The sequence below is a fragment of the Eretmochelys imbricata genome, chromosome 3, assembly GCF_965152235.1.
Source record: "Eretmochelys imbricata isolate rEreImb1 chromosome 3, rEreImb1.hap1, whole genome shotgun sequence".
NCBI lineage: Eukaryota > Metazoa > Chordata > Testudines > Cheloniidae > Eretmochelys > Eretmochelys imbricata.
Window position 1 is genome coordinate 6979843 of NC_135574.1, and position 25138 is coordinate 7004980.

Consider the following 25138-nt stretch of genomic DNA (forward strand, 5'->3'; position numbering starts at 1 on the left):
CTAAGGGACACACCGGCTCTTGTCCCTCTCTACTTCCCAGGGGACATACAGCATCATAAAGGAAGTGGGGAAAAGGCAGAACTATTGGTCCCACCCATTCCAGTACCAACCTACAGGCTGCATTGCATAAGGAGGTTTAGTAGCAGCCAATATACCTGCTGTATATTGAGAAGTTCAGGAAACATCCAGTGCCACCCTGAGGCACTGTGAATCAGCACTGCCCACAATGTAAAGCCATGCCTAAATAGCTCCAGCTAGCCTTACATTTGGGGATACCATGAGCTACTCTTTCAAGTCAGGTGGTTGTCTAATAAGCGCGGTCTCCTGAACAGAGGTAACTGCACTTCAGAATGTACCACTGCATATCTGTAACCACCTTAGCTGAGTAGCAAGCAGAGACTGCTATTTGGGGGCAGATTGGTGACGCTCTACTGCACTATTAGGATCCATCTCTAGATTGGTGTTGCTCTTGGCCATTCCCTCTGAACCATACATTTCCCATCTGAAACAATAAGATGTCACTTTAACCTCTGCTCTGCATAATTCTAGAATTAAATTTTTATTAATATTTTTAGCACTTTCCACCTCCAAGAGCTTCACAGACAAAGCATTTAGAAGTAGCAGGCTGTACACAGGCCCCCTCCTGAGCAGAAAGGATCAGTATCTCACTGCCCTTATTATTTTAATTTTAACGCCTCATAAGAGGTTTCACAACAGAAATAATTATAAACTAGTGATGAAAATATCCTGCCTCCCATAGAGCGGAGGGGACCTAAGGGTTCAATTATACGACAAGAGAAAAAAAACAAGAGATACCTTGGATCCAGTCTCGCTTTTTGAAGTGTGTTGCCTTTGTTATTCTTATCTAATTGTAACGGCTTAGGTAACCAGCCTTAATTGTAAGCCAGATGTGACTGGGACACGTGTTCTGTGAAATATGTTTGATGTCAGCATCTCTGACAGCCTGCCGAGCAGATCGGTTAACACTTCCTTATTGTTCTGCTTTTATCAATACCATCTAATGGACCAGATCTATTCCCAAATGGGAAGCAGGACTGAGCCCATTATAAACATGAAAAAGATTCACTATATTTTAGATTATAATCTAGAGGACTTTTTTAAAATTCAAACATTGCCAGAGGTTTTCTTTATTCTGCAAAATTAATAAAATTATAATTTGGAAAAGATGGTCTTGTGATTAAAGCCCAGGGTTGAGGTCAAGGTTTTTTTCCTGATGCAGCCATGGACTGCCTATGTGATTTGCTGAGGGTCACACAACCTGCATCTCAACTCCCTCCTCCTTCCTCCCAAAATCTGAGGGGGGAGGGGGGAATGCTTCCTCTCTTCCCTAGGGAGAAGAGTTATTCATTAATGTTCATATAGTACTTTGAGATACTTCACTGGAAGTGTTTATTATAAAGACAATATCCTCTACAGAATTCTGAGTCTATACATGAGTATCACTGTCATATCAAAGGTAACAGTAGCCTGACCATGAACATATTGAGAAGCCTACTGCAGATGTGGCCTATATCAGAGCTATGGCCCAGATTGCCACTAGTCTGTATGCAGAGATTAGGCACAAGATTTCCTTATTCCCCTGGCATACCTCGCACAAGGATAGATAACCCCAGTCCCCCATGCTTAGTGGAGTGCAGAGTGCACTCCCTCCGTGCGTCCTCAGGGGAGCACATTGTTCCAAAGGGAGCAGAGAGCGGTAAGGCAAATTCCCTCTCAAGATCCACCCTCCCAACAAGAGCCTGTGTACAAAGTACCCAATCTGGCTCTGCATATGAATTATTTTAAAGAGAGGTGTGTGCCAGTGTTCTTATTTACACTGCCATCAACAGCATTCAAATCAAAGTTATACACTACTGGCAATGCAATTTTACAAAATAGCTGCATTAGAGAAGAGCGCACCCTTAGCCTGCAGAACAAGGCAAGCAAACACATGCGTAAAGGGGCAAAACGTGTAGGAAATTTTGAAACTCTTAGCCCTTAGGGTTTAGAAAAGAATTTACTTAATTACACTGAAAGAGAGAGAGAAAAAAAGGGACACACACACACAATCTCTTGAACTTTGCACACCAGAAGAGCTTGTCCATTTTTTATTTTACATCAATTATTTTTAAAGTAGAACATGCCTAATGTAGTTCTGATCTCTTACCATTTGAGTCTTTAAAGCAAAATTTAATACTCAAACTGTTGAGTAAGACTCAAGTAGCTTAAAGGAAGAGCACGTCTGCCTGTTAAACCTACTGAAAATCTCCTGTTCAAACATATTAAACAGCACCATGATAAAACACTGAAAACAGTCAACCATTGGAGACAGCTGTACATTTACAACTAGAGATATACATGTTCGCTTTTGGCATGCAACCTCAGTAAACTGAGGTCAAATCCTGATTGTTTTAGTCAAGTACACACTCTCAGTAAAGTCAATGAGCAGTCCACTCAGATCAGAAAGGCAAGTATCATTTGGACATCATTAATAGCAGTAGCGTTTTTCATACAATGCACAATTAGTCTGTTGAACTCATTGCCACAGAGTATATCACTGACACAAAAGATATACCAAGATTCAAAATAAGATTAGACATTTATATGGATAGAAAAATATTGACTTATAATATTATATAAACAAGAATTTGGAAAGGCCTCTAAATCCTCCTGCTTCAGGGCATACGCTAACATCTAGTTTTGGGGGTTAGGAGGAAACTTTCCTAAGGGACAGGTTGCCCTTTAACTACCTAACTGCAAAGATTTTTGCACCTTCCACTGAAATAGATGATGCTGGCCAAGTTCAGAGATGGGATACTGGACCAGATGGACAACTGTCTGATCCAATTTGATAGTTCCTATGTATTACAGCAGTGTCCCAAACCTCCAACCCAGAGTAGGGCCCCAGTGTGCTAGACGCTGTACAAATACATAGAATGAGACAGTCCTGGCCCCAAAGTTCTTAATATCTAAATAAATTAGACAAAGAAAGAGCAGAAGGAAGTATTCTCTCTCTCTTTTTTTTCTTTTTCTTTTTTTTTTTTAAACAAATGGGGACCTTAAGTACAGAGATCTTAAGTGGTTTGCCCAAGATCATACAGGAAGTCTGTGCCAGGGTCAGGAACTGAGCCCAGAACTCAAGTCTCAGACTAGTTTCCTAACTACAAGGCTATCCTTCTTCCCCACAAACTTGTCTATTAACTACTCTAGTGACCAGGCTACTAAAAGGAACAATAAATTATTGTACATTGCTCCATAAACCTCTTCTTCCCGGCTAGTATTTATTTTCTTATCAAGATATGCTGATTGTCTCCAAACTGATACAAATCACGTTTATTAGTAGATTGTAGCAGTTATCTTTTTTGGTGTCATATTCAAAAAGCAAACTGATAAACTAAAGCTTTATCTCTATACAATTTCTCCAGCTATAAACACACAGCTTGGATTTGGTATCTGGATTACTACTACAATAGTGAAATGCTTGGCTTGTGATGGGGAAAGAGAAGGGTAGACAACTTTCCCTACTCCCACACAAAAAGCAGATCAGTTTTTGCTCCTTTTTGTCACATCTCAAGGGCCCTGAGCAGAAATCCCATTGGGGCTACTGAATGTACATTGAGGGCCCAATCCTGCAAGGCAAACCAGCATAAATTGCTCATTGGCACGCAGACTACTTTAAAAGAGCCTCCAGCTGATGCAAAACAAAAATAAAGCCATATGAAGTGACAAAGGGAACCACACACTGTTCCAATCAAGAGACTTATCAAAGGCAAGACATACATGGAACAGATGAGCATCTCTTCTGAATCAAGCAATGTAATAGGGAAACACTCTACATTTGTGTGTAAGGAGGTGGAAGTGGAGGTTTGGAAGGAGACAATGAATTCATTACCTGAAACACCATGTTAAAGGGTCAGGGGTTCCCAGAACAAAGTCCTAGGTTCACACCCCTCATGTCCAAAATTAAAATAAGGGACTTAACTTAAAATTCACAAGAGCTAGCAGCTGTTTTATTAACCCTGCTGTGCCCAGTTTGCGCAGATGATACAGGCCTGGGAACAGCTGATTCCCAATGAGAACTGAGGGTTAAACTGTATTCTCACCATGGTGAACCACAGGTAGACACTACGATTTAAGAAGGTTTTTGGGGAGAGGAGGTGGTGTTTGGAGAAGTAAACAGTAGTACTGAAGAGAGATGGAAAAAATGATCTTGACAGGGGCAAACTAAACAGCTTGTGCCCAGGTGTGAAATGTGAACAGGAGTAGATCAAGGATAGTAGTGGCTGCAACATACGGACTCTCTCTCCCTCCATCATGGGACGAAGTTGTTACTGTGAATTGCATGGACTATCTAACCTCCACCTCTCTGCTCATCAGAGGCCCTAGAACATGAGACTCCATTGCCTTGCACCTTGTGTTGTTGTTTCCCCTGCAAAGTGTGCATAAAACACTATCATAGTCACACTCACTTTGCAGAGACTGAAACTACCACACAAAGTGCAAGGCAAGGGAGAAATTGGCCCTACCGTCTCCTAACGTGTTCACGTCTGTAGAACAGAAGGTCACTGCAAAGTAAGCTCCCAATTACCAGGGAGATCCTCAGAGAGCCAACTCCCATAGGGAGTCGAGATCTCTGAACCAAGCAATAACACTCCCTCTCATCCCTCTGTTTATAGTGACCTGCTTATTGCCTGAAACTTAACTGTTTCATTAGATTTCCCCTTCCCCCAGTCATTTCACACATGTTCACTCGCAGAGCCAGTCTGGCAGCATTTTCCGAGGTCGTGCGAGAATCACTCGAGGCGCCAGGTCTGTTGGCAAAGCAGCCAGAAAGCTATTTATATTTAAGACAAGAACAAGGGGCGTGGTGGCCTCCATTGACTGCACGTGCAACACAGGCTTCAGAAGGGCCATCATGGACTTGTTTCAGGGATGCAAGGATTTAGACTAACGTACAGATTGGGGCGGGGGGGAGGCCACACAGGAAATTACTGGACACGAGCATTGTTAGCATATACAGAGCTAGAGAAAGGGAGGGCATTCTCTGCCTCCCGACCTTGCCAGCGTCCTTTAGAACACACATGCTTCCCATATTGTAAACAATTGTCACTAAAAAATGCCCTTTGTAATCGACCAGTCAAAACAACTGAGACTTTAAAGCCACTTTCCCCAAGCTTGATTTCACATTGCAGAGAAGGCAGCTACAACCATATCTGCAAGAGGATGAAGAGGGAATGCTAGCACCTCAGAGAGCCATGGCTCCATAGCTAATGCAGCAAATAGCCTTCAATCACCTCCTCCACATCAAATATTGTGTGTGGGGGAGGTGGGGTAAGAGGGGCTGACAGCAAGGAAAAGTATATAGTTTTTAATCACTTAAACATTTAATGAGACTTGGGGTCCTAACTCACTTAAGGGGTGATGCTGCTTCCACAAAATTCTATAACAAAACCCTCACTGAATTTATCGGCACAAAATTTAGCCCTTAGGCATTCTGAAAATACCACCCTATGGCTTGAAAGAACTAACTTAAACCCTTGAAAGTAAGGTCCTGTGCACTAAGTCAGACTTCGAGGTGAAGAGTTAAGTGGCATAAGTTACCGAACAAGGATCAGTTGGCAACTTACACCTTTTTCCAGCCCTTTAGCATGTCTGTTACGGTAGGAGGTCAGATCTACTTTAACTTAACACCTTAAAACGCTCCTGCTTCAGGGCATAAACCAGCCTCTAATTAATGGGGGTTAAGACGAAACTCTTCCAGGGGCATGTTTTTCCCTAACTTCCTACCGCAGGGCTCTTGCATTTTCCTTTGAGTCAGCTGGTGCTGGCCATTGCTGGAGACAGAACATGGGACTAAACTGGTCTGACTCAATTTAGCAATACCCATGTCTGTATTCCATTTCCCTCTGCATAACTGATTTTCCAGCTACATCAATGGTGGAATCTCCATCACTGGAGATTTTTAAGAGCAGGTTAGACGAACACCTGTCAGGGATGGTCTAGATAATATTTAGTCCTGCCATGAGGGCAGGGGACTGGACTAGATGACCTCTCAAGATCCCTTCCAGTCCTATGACTCTATGATCACTCTCTTCTAGCTACATGTAACCTACAACACCTAATGTATCACATCTGAAATTGTCCCACTCTTCAACTAACCCCAGTGGAGTAGAAATGTAGTATTATTAATCCTAACCGTTCAAAAAAAATGAGGCCCCCAAATTCATGAAACAACCTTTAAAATCATGAGATATTTCTAAAGTCATATGTTTGCCATTCTTTTTGTCTGCCTTCTGGAGACTCAGCCTTTAGGGGTCATATTTTTAAGGTTTTTCTCTGCACCCATAAGAACTAGAAACTTTGTTTTTAAATAAAAGCTGTGGTTCTCAAGTAATAATATGAATCCAGAGGCCAAAAACACAAAATATCCCAACATCATTAAATAAAATCACAAGAGTTGGAAACACTGGGAATGTAATACAAGGGTTTGAGAACAGCAAGCATTGCAGTCCTCCTTTTTCCATTTACTTTTAACACAGATTCTATTGACAAAGTTTTCTGTGAACGGTTTCAATTTATCAGTTCAAAAAGACCACCTGTCTTGGAAGTCTATGAAGCTGAAGCCAAAGCAGAAAAAACAGCGATTCAGTGAAGACATGCTAAATCTTAAAGAACTTTTAAAAACACTTTTATACTTAAGTTTTTATTGTTTTTTAAAACAGAAAAAAGATTTAAAAACCTTTCAAAAGCATTTTAATAGCTCCTAAGGAGCCATTACAGTATAATGTAAATTACAGTATAATGTAAATATGTATAAATTCGGGGGGAGGGATAGCTCGGTGGTTTGAGCATTGGCCTGCTAAACCCAGGGTTATGAGTTCAATCCTTGAGGGAGCCATTTAGGGATCTGGGGCAAAAATTGGGGATTGGTCCTGTTTTGAGCAGGGGGTTGGACTAGATGACCTCCTGAGGTCCCTTCCAACCCTGATATTCTATGATTCTATTCTATGATTCTATGTATCTTAACCAAATATTCTAAAATGTGGATACTCATTTGGTATTGCGCACGCACACGCACAGCCTTTGGTTTCTGAATCAACTTATTCCTTTTTTACCCAATACATAACAAGAAATCCTACTAGAAGAGCTTTCAAGAGCCTCTACACTAACATTTGGAAACACTTAAAAATCAGAGACTAGCTCAAATGGAGTTTCTTCCCTTACGCTTTTTATGAAGCACATGGCAATGTGTATTCCCACATTGTCATGTGTTACTAGTCTATGTTTGTTATCTTCCTAACATGGGCCTTGCTCCTGAAAATGGATCTACACAAGCAGATCCCTGTGTCCACAAGGAGCCACAATGGAGCTCTGGGCAGAAGTCTGCCCATATGGATCCAGCTGCAGAACTGGGGCCATGGTTTGCATAACACATGCATGTGAACTAGCATTTTATTATACTTTACTGTAATATTTTGGAACATGCGTGTTCTGTCTGATCCTCTTAGATCTAGAACTGTGAATCCACTTCCTTCTCTCTCCTAAGGAGGAGGAGGATCTTCCTAAATTTTCCTCATTACAGGCTCAATCCTGCACCCACTGAAGTGGACAGCAAAGTTCCTACCAACATCAACTGTCTAGTTTCAAGCCCTATAATGCCCTTCCCCCAAAGCCCTGTGTCATGGTGAGTATTGCTCCAGTGAGAGGAGTGACTATGTCTCCCTGTGAAGCTCATCAACTCTAGAGGGCCAAATTCCCCCTTTCTGCTAGGCGTGAGCACACTGTTTCTGTGGGGCCTTCCAGGCTCAAAGGACCAAACACAGGACTTGCTGTATGGCAGACAGTATTATTATTACCACTGTACCTCTCAGCTAGCCCAATGGATAAAGCTTAAAAAGGGACACGAGACTGGTCAGACTTAAAATTCAGGTGGTGTAAAACAAAAGCCACCAAGCTTTTACAGCTCAGCCACAGAAAAGTTCCTGTTATTTCACTTTACAGTCCAATGAAAGTGTTTTATAGATTTAAAAATTCCACAGCAACATTTGAAATCTAAACACAGTAGCATTATGAAAGGACATGAAAACAAAACTGACCAGAAATAAAAGTAAAACTGACTGGTCAGTTATTGTGGTCCAAATCCAGTGTAGTGCATAATATAAAACTACATTAAGGGTGAAAAGTTATTCAGCATTTTAAATTCGCTTCAACATGATAGCGTAAGCATACATACTCACACTAATATCACTTACATACATACACATCAACATGTGTGTATATACAAATACATATATTTTAAAAGCCTTATTTTTACCCTAGCAGTGGCCCTTTAAATACAAATAAAAGGCATCCCACCTAATCTTTTAAATCTTCTCAGCAATCCCATGGGATCATATTACTGTTGTGCAAGGATGGTGGGATCTTTTACTTCCCAATTCCCCACCCCATGACATAACAGTGCAAGAGGTACTACAGAGACTAATTTCAGGTTTCAGAGTAGCAGCCCATCTGTGCACACAGTGTTCAAAAAAGGGTATTCATTTTACCAAGCAAAAGAGAGAACAGCAATGTTGAGGACATGCGGGTAAGTGCTGCACTTCCACGCAAAGCTTGTTTGGTTCAATCCCAGTAACATTCCTTATTGATTACCCAAGTCTGTAAACCACCTAAAAGACATCTCTGCAGACTGTTTGCTTCATGCTGCAGCTTCCTTGCTGGGGGTGGAATGGGACAGACACCCACCCACATGTAATTAGTTAAAGGATGTTTTCCTGCTGTTGGAGGTGGAGACAGAATAAACAGGCACACTGACTTTTAGCATATAATTACTAGGCTCTTAGATCTGGGTGTCAGCTGTCATGATCTTAGGGATGATAAGCTGCCTCTAGCCTACATTTACAGAGGTCAAGAGGACATGTATTAGTTTGGCAAATGCACAGGTTAGGTAAGGAACTCAAGACACAGAAGTGTGCACTGAAACTAATTCATAGCTAACGATAACTATAGCTTACCATTTTAAGACACACCAGCAGGACTGACGTCTGTATATGCATTCTTTGGTGCAGTGCGGAGAAGGATGGTTTGGGGGCTACAGGACAACACAAGAAGCCAGGACATCGGGGTGATCATGGCTGCAACAGTGATTTTCTGCACAACCTTGGACAGGGAGTGAATGGGGTCTGCAGAAGCAAAGGACCTGTGTGTGGATGGTCATCTCTGCTGGGATCCATAAGGTTTGGAAGTGAAAGCATAGCCTGTTCTAGAGGTGGCAATGGTGGCAAACTCCACCCACTGAATGATTTTGGGGGGAGGGGAAATCAAGGAAGGGGCCATCATGGAGTCTTCCACCCCTTGTCAGGAGCTTTTTTGTGAGAAGGGGCAGTCTAGGAAATAGTATTTAGAAAAGTTATGTTACAGCTCACACACTCCCTCTCTCCCCGCATCCATCTTGGCACCCAGCTGCAATCTGCAAGCTAAACTTTTACAGCCATCTCTGTGTCACTTCTCCCCAGAGTCAGCATTCAGACAGACAGCATTAAGCGGTTTATGAAAGTGAGCGGCCTAATGATGTGTGGTAATGGGGTTCTTGCCGTTTGGGACATGGCCCGTAGCTTTGAGGCCTCTCCAGAGCTGCAGCTGAAGGGGGGAGCAGGAGGAAGGAGGGAGCACATTCTGCTCGAAGGGAGCAAGTAATACTTTTAAGGAGTGAGAAACTGAAGACAGGCTGCAGAGAAGTCAGCGATGACTTTTGCGGATTTAACTTGATTCCAGAGTGTGGCAGAAGGTCCAAATGTGCTCTACACCAGGGTTTCTCAATCTGTGGGTTGGGACCCAAAACAAGGTCACCAGAATGATTCCAAGGGTCACATGGTGGCTCCTGTCCCACAGGGCTGGCTGGGCTCACCTCCCTGCTCCAAGCACTGCAGCCCTGGGGTCCCAGCACGACTTAGGTTTGGCCCGGGAATTCAGGTAGCCCAAATTTGAGTGAGTGGCACTGCAACCCCATGAGCCAGGTCACAGCTCCACTCGCACAAATTTGGTCCAGAGAGGGGGGTGCAGCCAAACCTGAGCAGGGTTGCAACCCCGGAAGCTGCAATCCCCAGAGCCAAGCCCAGCCAGCCCCACAGCACAAGAGCTGTGGGAGTAAGTGCCAGGCAGCACCCAACCCCCTTGTGGGGGCAGGACATGACTGAAAGCACCCCAGGGCTTCCACCTCCAGACTATTTACGGGGTTGTAACAAGCCATAAAAATTTACAAATGGGTCCTGTGCTCAAAAAGGTGGAGAACTGCTATTCTACACAGTTCTAACAGGTAGCGAGGGCGCATGGTTTAGTGACTGGAGCATGAAATCAGGAACTCCCAAGTTCTAACCTTGCCTTTACAACTGACTCACTGTTGGCCCTTAGGAAATAATCTTAAAATCTGACTCTGCTCTGAGAAGTGACTAACCATGGCCTGAGCTCCAGAGTAGTTTTTCTCACTACCTACATATGAGATTTACTCAGTTTACAAGCTATGTGCCTTTTTCTGACTGCCAGCCCTGAAACTTCACTCTGGGATCTGAAAGTCAAGCTGGGATTTTTCCTGCTTGTGCAGCATCACAAACAGTGGTGACACAAGATGTATGTAGGTAAGGTGTCACCAAAGTATGTGCTTCAAACTAGAATTACTTGTTAACCTATTTGTCGGAACTTGCCCATCCGTAAAGTGGGAACAAGATCATCTACCTACCTCACAGCTGTGAGGATTGACTAATTAATATCTGTAAAGCATTTTGAAAATGTAAAGCACATACAGGGGTTACCATAAAATCTTTCCTGTTTCTATTTGTAAGTCACTGATCTTACCATGGTATTCTCTGTACTATGTAAAGGAAATAAAGCAAGTATGGTAATGTTAGGCAAAATTATAAAAATGTTGATGGTGGCCACTGTCTAAGTGTTGATTAATTATAAAATGGTGCCTGCAATCACCCTCTGCTTATGAATGTAAAGTGAGAACTAAATTAAAAGATTGTAGGCTCTCATTTTATTATTGGATACTTTATATAGTGCCCAAATTCACAACATGTGCTTTACAGAATACATTGTCTTACTATGTCCCTACCCTAGGAGCCTGCTGCTGGATCTGTGTAGGTGAGCTCCTGAACCCCTGTGGAACCCCACTGAAATCAACAGGACACCAACAGAGATGCAGTGGTCTGTGCAGACAGATCTGATTGCAGAAGTGAGACCTAACATTTATGACAACATAACATGTGAAGGTGACAAAAAATAGGGAGGGTAGGGAACAGTAATACGATTGTGCCACTGATCAGTTTAGAGCACGTGTACTCCTTGATGGCTCAATTTTAATTACAAAATAAATTATAAATTCACTTCTCGTGGGCATGTAGGGATCTAAATAAGAGGGTGATGGCTTGGCAGATTGGAACAGTTGAGAGGGTGTTCCATGTGTGGGAGGAAACATGAAAAAGAGACAGATGCTTGTGGGGGAAGTGCACAAATAGAGGGCAGGTAGGGAGGGGATCATAGCCAGCAGCATTGGGGTGAGAGAAGGAAAGAGGCAAAAGGGATAAGCAGCTAGGGTGCAGTGACACACTTGAAGACAAAAACAAGCAATTTAATCTTATGGAGATGGAGATCATTTCTAGGGAATTCAATTAGGAAGCAATTTATATTCCTCCAAACTGGGAAAAATGAGTTCAAGTAAACACGCTTGTGTGTTTGCTTCCCTTCCAAGATTATGTAAGTTTATATACACATTAAAAGCAGCCTTTGGACACTTTCCAAGTTACCAGTATGTCCTTGGGAATTATTGCATTTGGGCACCCATATCTTTGACCATGAGTGTAAGAACTAGTCACACCTTCAGTCTCTTTAACTCATAACTTGCTGGTCGGTGATCGAATTTGCTACAACCGCATCAATGACCCCAGATGTCACGGTTCCATGGTAGCATTTTTATTCCAATTTTTTTTAGATACAAAACCCAATGGTTTTGCAATTAAGACGTGTATGATTAAGACTACAGCGTGGAAGTTAAAAAGATTGTGCAGCTATTGACAGCACTTCAGTGCATGCTTTTAGAATGAGATTTCACTTCTGAGGACGGAGAATACGTCTATGCCCAATTTAATATCTGATTGACAGCTTTCCAAGGCTGCCAAAAAGCTGACATTCTGCAACCTGCCATATTTAGGTTCTAAAAACATATAGGTGACAAACTGATTGGAATCTGAAGGATTTATTTTGACCCGCCAGTAGACACTGCAAGGAACATTTTATGAGGCAGCTTCCCTCCCTTTTTCTGGTAGTGGAGGGGAAAAAACACAACAACTTTTGCAACAACTGATCTAGGAATAATGCAAAGTCCGAGGCAGCCACCCTCAGCCAGAACAAGATGACAACATTAATGGGTTTTGCTTCCCAAGGTTCAATCCCCTCTCCATTTCCCTATGATGTGTGACATTCCCTTTGAGGTCAATGGAATCTGGCCCCAAGACAAAGAAGGGGGAATGGGCGTGTGGGAAGTCTAAGAGAAGCCTCACATTTCTTCCCCCCGTGCAGTTCTGAAACCGCTCCAGTACGAGGAAGTTGTCAGAATTGCACTTGATAAGCAAAAACTTTAAAATGTAAACTCAGCTTTCTGGAAAAAATAGCGTGTAGTAAAAGTCAAACTGTTCCTTCTGGCTGCAGTACAGATAGGGTGGGAATGGGCGGGTCAGGGGGGAAAAAAAAGAGGTGGTGAAAGGGTTTTCAAGGGTACCCCTAACATTGCAAACTGGGGTGCGTGGGAGAAGACTATTTGCTGCATGCTGTTATAGCATGCTATGCACGGTACTGGAAACAAAACTTTCATTACTCATCAACGCACCCTTCTCCCATTGAAAGCTCGCATACTGCAACACACACACAAAACTGGCTGATTAATTCATTAAACACAGGCTCGAAGACCTATAGAAACTAAAACTGTTTAAACAGATGCATCATTTTGTTTACATTATTTTGTTAAGCAACATTTTCTTTAATAAAAAAACAGCCTGGCGAGGGGTCTTGTGTGCCACTGAAATGCACAGCAGACAGCCCACTCTACTGCAAGACTATTTTCAGCAGCACTCAGTAATTGTTAAATTGTTACTTACTTTGTGCCAAAACTATGTTCTGAACAGCTGGCTTTAGCCAATGTTTGATTAAATGTAGTTAGGTGTCCTTACAGAATAACTGCAGGATTCCTACACAGGCAAGACATATAATCAATTATATTTCTGTTGGTACATCCTGAAATATTAAAAGTTTGTGTTCTAATTAAACAGTTTATTCATGCAAAAACTAAAATTACAGTGGATAATTATGCAACAAATTGCTCACTTTACTCTATAATCAATATCTCTAAATGCTGGAAAACTAACGATCATATGACATGACAGGGTAAATATCTAGTACCCTATCAACCAGTAAAGGAATTAAAAATAATCAAGCTGCTTTTAAATTTTTAAAAAGCCTTTCAACTATGAGAACCAGTGATATTAGACAATATTCTGCAGAGACTGCAGTTTCATGTCCCCATTCACTTATTGGTGAGAATGAGATTCAGCTTGTAAGGATAAAAATATTCCTGTGAAAACATGTGCCACTCGCAGCTTAGGTTAAAAGCTTTCAATGAGGTTAACAGGCAATGCTAAATCCAAATCCAAAGAAAGAAGAGCAAGCAGCAGCTGAGATGTGAAGTCCAAAAGGTGCAAGAAAAAAAGCAAAGGCACACTATAGTTTTCAATTATGTGGAGCACTCCTCTGAGAACAGCTTTTACCTCCTTTAGTTGAGTATATGTTGCAGACCCAGCGTAAAAGGATCTGTGGACCATAGAAAGACAGATGGACAGACACTGCACTCCAATAGATTAACATCTTCTATCAGAATCAGTGTACTGGTGATGCACTGGTCTGAGCTGCCTGTTGTTGTTCCTGACATTGAAGTGTAAACAGGGCATCAATATTCAAGAGTAAACATGACTTGCAAGCAAGTGGATGTTTAGAGAGTTGCTCTTGCATTTTCTGTCAGAGAAGGAGTGAGCTGGGCCATGCTATTCTTGGCACTTCCTGAAGTTCAATCAGTGGATTTAACTGGAGAGAAGAGGGAGATGGAAGAAAGGGAAACCAAATCCTTTATATAAAGCTATGTATGATAGAAAAGGAGGGCTGGAAGGGACCTCAAGAGCCCAGCCCCCACACTGAAGCAGGACCACATACAGCATGTTAAAAAATTACTTGACCACAGGGGTCTTCTGCAGTCACCAAGCTCATTTTCTGAATGGAAACAAAGGACTCAGGAGCTGAACATAATGCCATTTTGCCAACAGTGACTACTGAGCAGGGACAGGAAAAGACTGCTAATTAGCATGAGGACAGGGACAACCCAAAGTGCAGCCCAGGTGCTTTAATGTGTCCTGCTGCCATCTTCATTTTTCATATGAAGGTGCAATCTGGAGAAACTATGTACCAATGTTCTGTCTTGATCTGCTGCAGCACTCCCAATAACTAGGGGACAGGACATACATATTTCCACTGGTTAGTCTGATGGCTGAGTCAAGCAGCAGCATTGCATGCTGGGACCTAAGCATCAAAGACAACCCAGTGGAGATACAGGCATCTTTTCCTCCTACTTATTGGGACTGCAACAGCAGCCCAAGAAGGAGCATTGCTGGGACTCCAGCAGCTGATTCTTTGTTTGAAAGATGAGGGTAGGTATTCTTTTTTCTCCAGTACTGTTCTGTTTTAATCTCTCTCTCTCCCTTTGTATATTTGTGAATGGCCAGTAAAATGGATACTTAGAGAAATACAAGGTTACCTCATGTCGTGTTCACAGATGGACACCACAGTATATTCATGTACATGCTAAAGGTTACTTTGTCTTCTAACTGGGTTCCTCTCAACTTTTGTCACCTTTGCATGAAATAAAAGATACAAGAAGGATAAGAATGTAATTTTAATTTAGCTAATTTTAAACTCTTTAGAAACAGTATATATCAATTTCAGGCTACAGTCTAATCTGCACAAGTGACCCATTATTCATCAGCTCCACTGGGGCCTCCATCGCATTAGCAAGACTTCCATTCCCCTCTTACTCACCCAAATTTTTAAGGCTTCTATTTTTAGTTTTTTCCCCTTATTGTGTCACTGTTTCTTCTTTTCCCCACTGTCCTCACTTTTCTTTTATGACTCTTGTTTTCCTTAACCTACACTCTGAACTGCGTTGACAAGTTTTGTTTGTTTAAATGCATTTCCTTTATTTTACTTTTGATTTTATATTTGCTCTCCTCTTGCTACTTGCCTTTTCCACTGCAACTTTTGTTACCTTTGTTTAAAGCCTTTGGATATTAAATTATTTTATTTTGGGGACAGTAAAGGAGGTTTACCTCCATATTATTATGGTTGGTCTTGCTTTGATTTAATCTAATCTCATATGTTTAACATATTCCGCATGGAGCAAGTGTTGCTACAGTTTTTCTTTTCTTTTGAAGAATTCCTCACAATCTGCAATCTTGACTCGTGTATTTTCTTTATGCACTTTAATCCTCTCTCCTCTTGTCTAGGAACATTTGTATGGCTGCATGCACCTTCCTTGAATCTAATTAAGCAAAAAGACACTGTTTGCTTCCTAGCCAAGTGTTGTAAGAATTACACCATCTGATCTCTAGAGGATTTCCCCAGATCAAACCCCCTCTGATTAATTTAACCCAGCAATACTTCAAGCCATATCAAAATACTGTATTTACTTAAACAGGAAAAGTTATTAAAAACTAAAGAAAACCCAGGGGATGTGGATGAGGAAATCACATTGTATCTGTGTTGATCAAATTGGTTCATAAGCATAGACAAAGTACAGGTGAACATCTTTTTAGTCTTTTTACACACAAATTTTTTTTTCATTGACTTCATTAGACATTTTGAACTATTAAGTGGAGACCGTCAGATCAATTTAGGACCAACTTTTATGTTTGATTAAAAACAAGATTTTTACAGTTTGTCATTAGAAATTTTCCCTTTTTTTATTCTAATGAAAATAGTTTATTTAAATACAAACATTCCCCTGCACTTTTTTCCAACCCAAACATTACAGCATTGTGCTCGTGCATGAAAGCCAGAAAGTGAAACTAACTAGTCCATTTTCAGTGTCCATGCTGAATGAAAAATGTAAGATTGTCATATGAATTGCAAAAAGTGAATTTGTTGTGGGTTTTTTATTAGTTGTGTTTCAATAACTTAAGGTATCACTACCAGACAGGTTTAAAAAAAAAAAGGTCAAAACAATGAGCTTTAGAGTTCACGTTTGAACACATGGATGAAAATATTGTGCATGAAGTTGCTGGATCAATGCATAGAAACATTTTAAGTTTACTAAAATGGCTGAGTTTAACAAGAGGATACAGCACGCAACCTGATCAACTCTTCCTTCACTAGCAGGAGAGAAGTTCAGGGTCAGTGGTTTAATAGTGCAATCGTCTTTCATTTTTTAAAGAGACTACAAATTCTGCTTAGATCGCAAATGAAAGCGAACAGCATTCTCCTCCTTCTCTCTAGTAGGAGCTTATCCACGTCACAAATAAACCACCACAGAAACAAGCACAGTCTCTGACCAGAAGGCTCTGCATGTCATGATGGAGGTGTACTGACAGAGCAGGAAATCTTATCTAAATGTATGTCATGCCATGTCCTAGTTAATACTATTAGTTCAGGACTTCCATAAGCATCTATTTATTCCAAACATGTTTTAAAAAAATAAATATGGAGTTTTTCAAGGATGCCACAGTATCTCCATTTTTGCTCTGGGCCATACATAGTTTGGCACTTCATTGTAATTATGTTTAAATAAGACACTTAATTTATGTCCAAGAGAAACAAAAAGACATTTTCTCTTCATAGCAATCATGTGCCCTTCTACGGACTTACAAACCAAAGAGATTTTGAGAGTTAATATTTAAAATGATGCTTTTGGTATCTATCAAAGTATTTAAAAATATATTTCAGAACTTATTAAATATTTTATTTCTTTGAGAACAAGAATATTTCAGCTGTCCACTGGTGATCAACTAATCAGGTAATGAGAGATGCTAGATGCTTCAAATGAATTAGAATTTTCTCCCAGAGAAAAATAAGGACATTAATATGTGGCCTTAGTAATATTTTTATTCTTTACTGAATTTAAAATCAAGTGCCATGTGATAAAACCATAATAATACACATAAGGCTCTATCCACAACATCTGACCTTTCCTAATCCCAACTGGTTTGAAGCAACAGTCTCAACCACTTAGAGACAGTCTGATATAATCATTCACTCAAGTTAGTTACTCATTAACTTGTTACATAATATTTATGTTGCATTAGTAAAGCCTATGTTTAAACCTCAGACAGTAGCTCAGAGGGAATGCTCCTAAACCAAGCTGACCTAGTTCTCGAACTGGAGAATTATTACTCAGTTCCCATTCACCATGGCTAGTTAAGTCTGAGGCATACTCACCTGAACTCTTTCCAAGAGAAATAATTAGGGTTGCAGCCTATTTACAAGCGGTCCTATTCAACATAGAATTCAGGATGTGATTACCTAACATTTTAATGATCTCTAAGTAGAGAGCAATTAAAGAAACACTTTAAAAAACAGCTAAAAACCCTACTGGGTGAAGGGTCATGTCAAATATTTACAGCAGGAAGAGGGGACTTAGATAAACAGCAGAATACATATTTACCTATCTTCATTTTCAGTTCCATTTCAATTAAAGTCCACTAAAATACTTGAGTGTTAGATAACATCTCATTCTTAATCACAACTGAATAGAGGGTGACAGTGCAAAATACCTAATCTCTTCCTCCTCCCCAATCTAAACACCTGGACCACCTTGTCAACACCACTAAAGCATGAGAAATCTGCAAGTATAATTACACCTTGGGATTACTAATGTGACAGCTCTAATAAATACTCCCCAGAGCATCTGCTGATCTAATAATTGGCACTAGAAAATAACACATGTTGCTATTAACTTTCATTGACTAAACACACTGGCAAGCCACTGAACCGTGCCAGGCAATGGGGGAAAAAAGAAAAGCAAGGGAAGGTGCAGCAGTTGTAGATGTATCCAGTTCAATCTCTATTTTTGGTATCTGTAAGGCACCTATCACCGTGCACCACTATCTAAGCACCAATACCTGGTAATTTAAATATTACCAGGATGCTACTATTAAGACCTCTCTCTTTAAGTGTGGAATCTGTAAGTTTAACAAACCAGAGTTACTGCAGCTTTAAACGTATCCCATGAAAGGAAAAAAATCACCTTATTAGAACTCTTCAAATTCCCATCTCTCTACCATCCAGTCAAAATGCCATTTTATTTTACAATGCACAGCTTTCTTTAGTTGGAAACACATTGGTCTGGGTAATGCTCACAATAAGGAGATTCCTTGGGTATTTGACAAGCTGGGCTATGTTTAGTTTAGGATCACAAACATTTTTTATCTCCAATTCTCTCAAGACCTTGATTTGGCATTTGGGTTTTTAACGTGGTTCCTGGGCTTCCTAGAAGTTTGTTGGTTGTTAAACCTGAAAGCAACTGACATATACTAAAGGGATCCTTTCCTGGCATTTTCAGTTTAAATTGTTTGTGAAACTGACAATTCTTGGAGAGATGGGTCTGTCAGCTAAGATTCTGGAAGAGAAACTTCATGGCTTTTTTTGCTCCCTGAATGGTGGACTGATAGGATGAGGAATGAAAAAAAAGCAACTTAGGTAGATATGATTCATAAAGACTCAAATCAAAGCAATCCTAATTGTGGTTGTTCAGGGAATACAGGGGAGGGGGAAGGAGAGAATATAAAGTTTTAAATGCAATTCTTACAGAAGTGGATTCCTGTTTTTAATTTTTTGAGATTTCAGACTTTTTTTTTTTTTAATCCTCAGAATGTAGGATTCTGAGTTGTGGTACCGTTATTTGTACTTCAATAACGCCTATATGTCCACATTGTGCTAGACAGCATACAAATACACAGTAAGAGAATCTCTTCATAGAAGAGTTTATCTAAATAGACAAGACAGACAAAAGATGAGATAGGAAACAAATGCAGAGAGAAATTAAAGGCACTTCAGAAGGTGATTTGTCATTGCACTCTGCATTGCACGTAGCCCTGCTGGCACACTCTAAAAGGTACCCATGTTTACATTAACATAGTCCCATTTGAAACCCTTGCTCACATAGAGAAGTGCCTTATTCTGTGAGTGGCCCCAGTGAAATCAACAGAGCTCATCATGGAGTAAAGTGCTACTAAACATGTGTTAGGATGGCGAAATCAGGCCTTTAATGTTTTAATAATTATTTAGTGGGTGTTAACACTGAAGAGGCCCCAAAAATAGAGTTCAAGAGAGAGAAGCTAGATCCTGAAGCAAACTTTAAACACTCAGCACTGAGCAGAGAATTGTGAAATCACAGCATAAGTTATCAGCTCCTCAAAAACAACGAGGAGTCCTTGTGGCACCTTAAAGTCTAACAAATTGATTTGGGCATAAGCTTTCATGGGCTAAAACCCACTGACTCCTCGTTGTTTTTACTGGTACAGACTAACATGGCTATCACTCTGAAACCAGTTCCTCAAAGTTTATCAAAAGCATTAGACATTGTGGGAATTCCCCATGGCTTACACAACACAAATAGGAAGTCATGTGCTACCCAAAAAACAAATCAAGCAAAAAATATTAGGGCAGAAACAAGAACAGGCTGGATTTCACCAAAACTGTCCTTTAATGAAACATGTTCTTAGTATTTGTTCCACTGTCCATTAGAGGGAAAACAAGCTCCATAAACAGATGCCCAGACATGAGCTACACATCTCATTTACAGTCAGCAGAATACAGTGGGATGTGTCTTTGTTCTAATAAATGATTGAAAAGGGTTTGTTGTTCAGTGGTCACGGCAGTGGTACATATAGCCTTTCCTTTCCAGGTCACTGGCGGAACAAGGCCCAGAACTGTAGTGATCAAAAGTAACTACCATTCCAGTGGCTTAAATAGGTATAAACTGGCCATGAATAAATTTAGGCTGAAAATTAGAAGGCTTCTAGCTATCAGAGGAGTGAAGTTCTGGAACAGCCTTCACATAGGAGTAGTGGAAGCAAACAACTTAAGTAGTTTTAAGACGGATCTTGATATATTTATGAAGTTGATTTTATGATGGACTGCTTGTGATAGTAGGGGACTGGACTCAGTAACCCAGGAGGTCCCTTCCAGCCCTATGTTCCTAAATGAGTTGCTCATCTCAGTCCTACTACTAGGGGAGAAAGAACCTTCATCACAGAAGCACAGCATGAATGGCAGGAGACTGAACTACCTTGTCATCAACAGACTAATCTTCTTCTAGAGAGGGTGTGGTCTCAGTGTGGATCACTATACAACATTACATCATGCTGGCACTTCTTCCCCAGTCTCTGAGCTGTACATATGCAAGAGCAAGGCTCACAATACTCCCTCACACCAGCTGTGAAGGCAAGAAGCTCCTTGCTCACGCTTCCAAGGTTTGTGCAGAGCAAGAGGTGAGAGTCACCAGGTTCCCCCTCATGTGGAATTCTGAGTAGGTGATACCTGGGCACCTTTGCCTATAAGGGAGGAGGAAAGATCCACCATCACCCTCCTTCCTTCCCAGAAGGTTAACTAGCAATCCAGGGGGCTGTGGTAGTGGAGAATATGGGCTGGAAATGAAACACAATGAGGAACACTGGGAATGTGGGTATGGCCAGTGACTGTTTGTCATAAATATAAAGGGAAGGGTAAACCCCTTTGAAATCCCTCCTGGCCAGGGGAAAGCTCCTCTCACCTGTAAAGGGTTAAGAAGCTAAAGGTAACCTCGCTGGCACCTGACCAAAATGACCAATGAGGAGACAAGATACTTTCAAAAGCTGGGAGGAGGGAGAGGAACAAAGGGTCTGTGTTTGTCTGTATGCTGGTCTTTGCCAGGGATAGACCAGGAATGGAGTCTTAGAACTTTTAGTAAGTAATCTAGCTAGGTATGTGTTAGATTATGATTTCTTTAAATGGCTGAGAAAAGAATTGTGCTGAATAGAATAACTATTTCTGTCTGTGTATCTTTTTTGTAACTTAAGGTTTTGCCTAGAGGGGTTCTCTATGTTTCTGAATCTAATTACCCTGTAAGATATCTACCATCCTGATTTTACAGGGGGGATTTCTTTATTTCTATTTACTTCTATTTTTATTAAAAGTCTTCTTGTAAAAAAACTGAATGCTTTTTCATTGTTCTCAGATCCAAGGGTTTGGGTCTGTGGTCACCTATGCAAATTGGTGAGGCTTTTTATCCAACATTTCCCAGGAAAGGGGGGGTGCAAGTGTTGGGAGGATTGTTCATTGTTCTTAAGATCCAAGGGTCTGGGTCTGTAGTCACCTAGGCAAATTGGTGAGGCTTTTTACCAAACCTTGTCCAGGAAGTGGGGTGCAAGGTTTTGGGAAGTATTTTGGGGGGAAGAACGCGTCCAAACAGCTCTTCCCCAGTAACCAGTATTAGTTTGGTGGTGGTAGCGGCCAGTCCAAGGACAATGGGTGGAATACTTTGTACCTTGGGGAAGTTTTGACCTAAGCTGGTAAAGAGAAGCTTAGGAGGTTTTTCATGCAGGTCCCCACATCTGTACCCTAGAGTTCAGAGTGGGGGAGGAACCTTGACACTGTTACTGGTAGACTACCTCACTTCTCCCTCCTCTCAGTCCCATTGGGATAGAGCAGCAAATCTAGAACTACCATAACCTATTCTGCATCTGTCTATGGCTAAACAACTTCAGTCTCCAGAGCTGTCAATCTGGCACAATTCCCCGGCACTACATTCACTCTAAGGCCCAGCTACTTTGAAATCTTGATTTACTATTATCGCAAGACCAAATCTTCTGCAATGGGGTTCCACTTTCACTGCTGTGAAATGGGCTGTCAAAACACATTTATTAGGCTGAATTAGGAATGAACTCACAGGAGCTGCATATCACCTGCCTATGACCTCTTTTTCTTCACTTTTAGTATCATCATTTTTTATATTACCGTAGTGCCTAGGAGCCCAAGTCATGATACTCTTAGTTCTTATCAAAGAAAATTGTTTGGCTTTGCCTCCCAAGTCCTTTTCGTTCTAACCCAAGCTGAACGTGAGACAATACGCCAATTACACATATTACATGCAATGCAAAGTCTGGCAAGGGCAGCACAGCATAATACGGTGGGAGTCCTGGCCCCCTCTCCCCCACGCACTCCCTCAACATCTGAGCTCAGCTGCACCATTCACGCTAGCAGGCCCCAGATCTAAACGTTAATTGCTTGGAGGAAGGGAGTAGGATTTTCCTAAACACTCAACACTGACCTAACTCTGTTTCCATTGAAAGCCAATGGGAGAGAAATTTAATGGGAACAGATTTTGGTCAATGCTCAGCACCTTTGAAAATCTCACCAGGTTCTCAGTGGAGAGAATTCACTTCAGCAAAGCCATGGTGAGCAATCTTGGTAGAAATACACACTACGAGAATGTCTGCTAGCTTAAATATTGAACCTGTTTTTAAAATACCATACAAGGAGCCTTTGCAAGTGGAAAATGTGAAGCACTTGCCTCAGAAACCTGTGAATTCTCGATAGGATAAATAAGTAGGTCAAGCTGACTTACTAAAATTTGCAAACCTTTCTTCTACCCCCATAAGGAAAACTTTTTAGAGGATACAAAGTCTAGTTTATACTCTAACAGACCAAGAGCCTGTGCTGACAACAATTTAGCAGCACTTTAACAGGCAGGCTGCTGTGCAAACATTAAAGTTGTTGTGTGCACAGGTTTCTGTGTTGAATACTCCCACTAAGCGGGCTGGGGGACAGAGGTTCAGGTCAAAAATCACTTTCAATGGTTTCCTTCACTAATCTCCCCCACCTGACAATGAATTTCCACTGGTGTTCCTGTACACCCGGTGAAGGTATCCCAGATTGCATTATTCGGAGACATCCCAAATGCCATGGGTTGCAGTGAGATATGTAGTATTTTCTATATTATATTGTAAGATATGGTCAGTGAAGTAGAAAAAAGCAAGAGGATTTCACCAGGTGCGAACATGGGCTGGGAAGGAATAATTTTCGGGAGATCAACTGTGGTTTGTTTCTCAATTGAATGTTGCGCACCCTCCCTCTTTCCAAAAGCCCAGTTAGTGAGGGATTCTGCATAGAAGACTGGGCCTACCTTAATTTTAATTTCCATCTGGCAGCTGTTCACCTTGGAGAATGAGAAACAGGAAATCCACTAGCAGAGCAGGCTTAGGCCATATAACCAGGAGCCAAAACAATACACAAGGACACATTTCAAGCTCTCGCTAACTATATGCAATTTGGACTCCATATTGTTCTTGGAAGACTGTGAAAATAGACAGCCTACTGTATTTTCTGAAAGGTTGGACACTATGTAAGTAAATCAAGGCAGCTGGCCAAAAAGCCTTATTGTATCAGACAGATCCTTTGGATTTTTTATGATGGGTGGATTCTTGGTTTCTGAGAAAGAAAAGAGTGTACTGGCTAATATGTAACAGTTACGTTTTGAAGATCAACACTGCTGCTTTACAGAACATAACCTTCTTAAAAAAACCAAAATGCTTACATAAAATAGGTTTCAGAGTATCAGCCGTGTTAGTCTGTATTCGCAAAAAGAAAAGGAGTACTTGTGGCACCTCAGAGACTAACTTAGTCTCTAAGGTGCCACAAGTACTCCTTTTCTTTTTAAATAAAATAATCATCCTACTGTCTTTTTCTGCTAAGGGTCTAAAAGGTAACCAAAATGATCAAAGACGTAATTTATCACCTGCTATTGTGGCCTTGTTATTCCTAGAAATGATGGTCCCAAAAATCAGTTTATTATTATGATATTTTGCATGTTTTATAGTACTGGCCATCAGACCTCCTCAAAGTATTCCATGAATGTTAAACTTCACAATATTATCCCCCTGTTGTAGGTATTATAGATGGAGAAGTTATGCACAGAGAAGTACTTCTCCCACAGCTGAAAAAGAGAGGTTCTATTTCCTGAGTTTTCACAAATTTTCTGACTGCCAGTTTGTGCTTTAAAAGTGAAGGATGTTCGTTGGTTAAGGGTATACGCTGTTTTTCACTCAGCTGGATCTTTGCAGAAGGAGATTGGTTCAAAAGTGCCCCTCCCACACCCCAAAAAAAGTCCATGACTCTTTGTTAAGAGCATAAAGCATCTGAGAAATTACTAAGGACTGCGGTTTTCTATCTCGGGAGGCCATTATTTAACCAGAGAATCTCCAAGCAGATCAGTTCCTAGAAAGGTTCTTCCTCCAATATTTCGGGAATGAAATCTTTCAAATTAAGTATGTTGGAAACTTAGCCGATTAGAGAGGATAAGTTATGCCTCCTGAACAGCCTGATCTCTACATTTTTGGAGAGAATAAGTCCTTCACATTCCTCTTCCTCAGCAGACTATTTTCTCCAAACAGGAACAGTGGGCAAGAAGGAAAGGGAGATCCTGCTTCCATTTCCTTAGACCCTGAGTTAATGAAAGGCAGCTCTGCGTGAGACTGAGATCACTAATAGGAAGAGGAGTTTGGCGCTTAAGAAGCATGGAAGGAAACACTCTCAGCCTGGATCAGCACCATGTTAGTCTCATCTCTTGACCTCAGCCACCGTTAAGGTACTTGTAGTCTTAGGGCCATTGTGAGCTAGCATTTGGAGGGTTCAAAACAAATTGTGCCAAAAGAGTCAACAGCACCCTTTAAAAAGAAACAATGCACAGAGGTGTTGGATGGGCAAGTCACGTTCTTTCTAGAACCTTAAACGGTTACTACAGATTAAATAGTATTTCTCACCTAAAAGAGCTCCCCTCAGAGAAAATCTACTTTCTCCTAATGATCGATTTGAAGGAACCAGGCCCACCTCCCCTGTCCCCTCCTCCAACACATACAAATCCCTGAAGTTCATCTGGGAGTGTATGAGGATATACTGCCATCATCTGAAAAATGGATTAGTGGCACTGGAGAAAAATCAAAACGTCATGCTTCACAATTACATCATTTCCTGATTTCAAATGCCTACCTACTGGGTGCTGGAATATCTAACTCTTATG

The 25138-nt window shown here is 41.1% G+C and overlaps 1 protein-coding gene across 8 annotated transcripts in view; it reads right to left on the reverse strand.

Moving 5' to 3' along the window:
* Positions 1-25138, reverse strand: part of NCOA1 (nuclear receptor coactivator 1) — a 348679-nt gene that overhangs the window by 201776 nt on the left and 121765 nt on the right. Inside the window, exon 3 of one of the 8 annotated variants that reach the window (XM_077812332.1) lies at positions 13146-13235. The exons of 5 other annotated variants lie outside the window; for them this stretch is intronic. The gene's annotated coding sequence lies outside the window, so the exon portion shown is untranslated. Of the gene's footprint in view, positions 1-13145; positions 13236-13811; positions 13919-14848; positions 14944-25138 lie in introns of those variants that run through there. 2 more of the 8 variants (XM_077812329.1, XM_077812330.1) reach the window with 2 other exon arrangements.